This window comes from Microtus ochrogaster, chromosome 2, assembly GCF_000317375.1.
Source record: "Microtus ochrogaster isolate Prairie Vole_2 chromosome 2, MicOch1.0, whole genome shotgun sequence".
Taxonomy (NCBI): domain Eukaryota; kingdom Metazoa; phylum Chordata; class Mammalia; order Rodentia; family Cricetidae; genus Microtus; species Microtus ochrogaster.
Genome location: NC_022010.1, coordinates 57,392,371 through 57,397,609, shown reverse-complemented (window position 1 = coordinate 57,397,609; position 5,239 = coordinate 57,392,371).

Sequence of the window (5,239 nt, the reverse complement as noted above, 5' to 3'; positions counted from 1 at the left end):
AATATGTCAAATTGAATAGAGAGGACACATGGCCTGCTATTTTTTCCTATGGTTTATAAATGCTGGTAAAAATCATATAACAGTTAAAATCCACTCAAATATACTTTATGTGAGATACTATGGCAAGAAATTTATATATTATCTCACCTAATCTTTATCTCATTGTACAACAAGAAAGTAAAAGGGATGTGGGCCTCAACAAAAGGTCACAGAGATATTATGTGAAAATCAAGGATTCAAGTCATGGCCAATGTAACTATAGTTCTCAAGAAAGTTAGTATTAACAATCTCAAACTCCAAATGCTATCATGAAAGCCCCATAGAATAGGAAATAATAATTAAGTAAGGCCCTGTTCACTTAATCATTTAAGAGGTTAGATAAATAATATTTTAAACCCCCCACCTGAGGGATAGTATTGATTTGTTAGAGGTAGAAAATGGAGTTACATATAAAAATTAAATTTTCAGAGGATTATTTCTAGAAAATTCTGAGGATAATCAATGATGTTGTCAATACATTTAATATTTTACCTCTCTACACATTTTATACTGTGTACCTTACCTTAATTGCTCTCAATAGCTGGTCTTCCAGGCCTTGAAATTTAATAGAATCGAAGTTTATCTTGCTGACTTGAAAAGGTTTATTTCTCGAAAATAAAACAAACATTTCTGAAACACTACCAATAATACAAGTTCAAAAACTGTGTTCCTCCTTATTTCCCACTTCTGTTATTGGTCTCACGTGCTCCCCTTAAACCAAGTAAAACCCTGTGGCCTTTTCTTTTTTTTCTTCTTTTACCTTTGCAGTCAGAGACTCACTAGGGCCTGTCACTCTTGACTACTCATTTAACTATCTTGTGTCCAAAAGCAGGGTTTGCTTTACAGACTACCTACAAATATAAATTCTACCAATGGTCATCTCCACACAATGTTCAAAACCTATAATTCAGCCTTCCTATCCCCTTTCCTCTGGGAGCCTTCCCACGCTATCATAAAAATGGTTCCTCTTCCTCTAAATATTATCCTGAACATAATTAACCACCCAAGCGAAGCAGTTTAATGTAGCCAATCTTAAATGCTCACAACACTTACAATTCCCTAAAATAGAGAAAAGTCATCTAACATTGTCTAATATCAAACCCACTTTACAATAAAACATTGAATACATCATAATTTTATATATATATATACAAATATATAGCTGAAAATTTTATAGATATGAAGAAATGTAAATATTTCTGTGTTAAAACAAAACCATTTCAACCCAATACAATATAAGGTATAGACTGTTTACTCTTCTGGCTGTGTGGCTCAAGGGGCAGCTACCACTTGAGGCTCTTGCCTAGCATCAACAGATAAAAAACCCTGCATAGTAACTATGGGTTGGTTCATGATTATGGCTTAACTCCATAATCCAATTTGTGATGATATAGCAATATTCATGCTGAGAAAAAACTAGATTTGGCTATATGTGCAGTAGGCACTTCTATGAAGCTGGGCAGTGGCAATAAGCTCCCAGACCAACATATGATGAACAACTATGGCTTATTACTCTAACTTGTCACCAGTGTCTTTTTCAAATATAGGTGTTAAGCAAGTTACCTGGGACTTTGACCGATTTCTTATAAAATAGGATTAGTGATACAGGATTTTGCCCAGCTACCAGCTAACACATTCTAAGCAACACTGTTTATTAAGCTAAATAAGTAGAACATTTTCAGTTCACAGAATGATCAATCTATGATTCCACGATTGGGATGTAACTCACTGTGATTTGGGAATGTCTTCTGCATTCTCAAATAAAATTGATAAATACGACATAATGTTAGTTGAACTGTAACTACATCATAAGTGATAGAACACATACACACTAAATCTCTATCATAGTGCTCAGAAGAATTCACACCAGAGCTGTCCTCCATTTCCTGCTTGCCTTACACTGCTGTTCTCCTGAATTCATCCCCTTGCTCCAATGTCAGTAGCTTCCTTACTCTGTCACCTTAAAACACATTCCATTTTTCCATCTCTAAACTTTCATTGCTCTCTCTCTCTCTCTCTCCCTCTCTCTCAGTCACCTTCAAACACATTCCATTTTTCCATCTCTAAACTTTCATTGTATTTCTCAGACAAGTGTTTCTTTTCTTTTGTTATCTATTTATATTAACCTTTCAAACATCTTCCAAGTTCAGGTTAGATTTCATCTTCTAAAGTAAACTATCAAGGTCGTCTCAAGTAAAAAATATAGGTCATCACAAATGTCCTGTATTTATATCACTTGTTTATTACAAAATTATTTAGTGGACTTTGTGTAGGTACACATGACTGTACATGCACATATGTATATAGTGAGAAAAGATTGTAACTGCATTTTTGCAGAAACTATCTACGTTGTGAATCCCTTGGGACACCCCTTGTTAAATATATATTTATAGTAACAACATCAGGAGCATTTTATATTGTATGTAAATATATATTCATATTTATGACTCACAAAGTTACAATTACTCTATCTGAGGTAATTTAGCCAATGTGATAAAACTGAATGATGGCAGCTGATTGCTAATAGTCAGGTTGAAACTACTTTCTATTTTGTTTGTTACTTAACAGAAACAAACAAACTCCAAACTCCTTTCCTCTAGAGTCCTAAGGCAAATTTCTAGTCCAGTGTCTAAATCAGCTCTATTCTTCCCCATAGGCAGTGTGTAATTAGTATAATCATTCAGTATCTCTAGACGTACCAAGTGTCACTTTGTGACTCAGATAGACTTTACAGCTTATACCAAAAGAAAAACAAAAACTAAACTAAACTAAAAGACTCTTTGATGACCTGCCATATCTCCTAAGATGACAAATCACTTCATTGCTTTTGCTTCCATCTCCTCCCGCTGGCCCATTAACAAGAGGCAGTGCTGAGTGACGCTGAGAGTTGAAGTATAAAAATGAGAGCAGATACCAGTCATCTCAATACCAACAGCTTTGGGGAGCCAGGATTTTTAAACTGGCTATTTTCAGGCACATCTAAGACCTTGCTGGTAAGATCAAAACAGTGTCTCCCATAGCGTTCCTGGATGGCAGGCTTTGATGTAGGGAGAAAGTTAGACTGTGGCCACATCTCTCTTTTTTACACAGTTAACAGCTTTCACCTCTCTCAGATGAGTATAATTGATATGAATTCTTCTATATCAGCTTACTGAGAACTATCAAGGATCCTACCACTGGGATTTGAACTTGGGAAGATGCTGCAGATGCAAGGTCTGGTTGCTAGCCCACGTGCCATGACTTCTAGAGCTTCTGGAAAGATAATTTCTAGAAAAAGAAAAAATCAGGATCAAAACCTCAGCTGACAAAACCAGCTTGGTGTCAGCCACATAGGTTTTCTAGAGACTCCTATCTGGGCCACAAGGAAATAGAACGTCCTCAACAAAAAAAAACAGAAGGCACTGGAAGGAAGATGCTACTCTCTTGAAAGAATTCCAAATAAAACCCAAAACGTGAAAGTAGAGTGTTCTCCTGCCACCGTTTATTATAGAATAACTCCATATCAACGGCGGCGGCAGCCCCCAGCAAGAGAGACAGCAGGGCAGAGAAACCAGCAGGGCTGTGTGAGCCACGCTGACAAATACATGGCAGCCTTCCTTTTAAACCCCAGCAGAAGCAAAGGCACTTAAAGGGCTAGCATGGTTAGTGCAATATGACATCAGCTCTTGAAAGGACCTCACTGTCACTCAGGGTGGAATGTATGGAGATAAGTAATACAATTAATGTCCATCAAACATTCCAGAATCTTTTATTTTGTTGCTAAATTTATAAGTCAATTATTAATATTTTATTCATTTTCATATGGGAAACCTGAGTTTTCATGACATAAAGTAATTAATTGGTCTAAGCCTAAGAGATGATCAGCTGTAGCCTTGGGATTTGATCTCAAACTTGGTGTTTTATAAGACTCACAGGAACCCAACCATGAGTACTGTAGACTGTTTTCACAGTGTGTGTGTGTGTGTGTGTGTGTGTGTGTGTGTGTGGTAAGTGAGGAGAGGTTATCATATACAACAAGTAGAGATTCCCTGTACCAACATTTGTGTGGCTATTTAACATTAGCTGAGACTCGCTACAGCTAGACAAACTGTGATTCTAGTCTGTAAAGCTAGCCAGAGAGTCTGCATAGCCTGTAAGGGGATGTACTAGGGCAGGCAGCCAGGCATCCAGACAAACAGGTTAAAGCAGCTGTGGTTAGATTGTCTCCGAGACTTCGTGGCAGGTGTTCCCAGAGGTTAGATGACACATTTGGGAAGATCTTATCTTTTTGATGTAGACAGAAGCAGAATGAGGCAGATTCCTTTTCGTATGTTGGAAAATGTGAAGGCTCGATTACTGATACTGCCCTGGGCTTGAGTCTGAGAGACTACGATCTTCCTGATTTTTTTTTTTTTCCTGGAAATTCACTTCCTTGCTCTGGGCATCAGTTTCTCTCATTATAAAATGAAAGAGTTAGAACAATTTACCTGTCAACCTCTCTTTTAAATTAAGAAAGACCCTGAGAAAATTGAAAGAGTTGTTTTTAGGTTATTATTTTTTATGCACAGATAGAGAGTCAATGATCCCAGGATCAAAGTTGGAGGTGAAAAACCTTTTCCATGTTTTCAAAGAAATAGATTAAACCATTCGTTGTGGTGTTAAAACACCCCACTGGATATTTTATTGGCCAATGGAAGAAATAGGCTCCTCCACTCAGGACTCAGTGTGAAAGATACCACAGGACAAATCCCAGAAGGTCTTGAAAGTGGCCGTCGGCTGACACTTGGGAGCACACCTCTTGACCTCACACACACTGAAATTTCACAGCTTGTGTCCTTTAGAGGAAAATGAGACTCTGTCCCTTAGAAGGTTTGAAAAGAAGCAGGACAAAGAAAGCCTTGTTCCTCTAACGTCCCACATTGTGAAGAAGAACAGACAGTACACCGGACCTGGTGGGAATCCCCAGGGGGAGGAAGAATAGGCTGACCTCTAACTTCTTTACTCTTGTGAATTTCTGTATCTGAAACTTTTTGTTACAAGCTGCGGGTCCCCAAGGAATGGGGAATTGAAATACAACAGGTGGTTTGGCTGGCTCTGTCCAGCAGATGCGGAAGACAAGTGTTCTGTCGCCAAGATCACCCAGCTTGCTTACAAGTGCTCTCTCTCTCTCTCTCTCTCTCTCTCTCTCTCTCTCTCTCTCTCTCTCTCTCTCTCTCTCTCT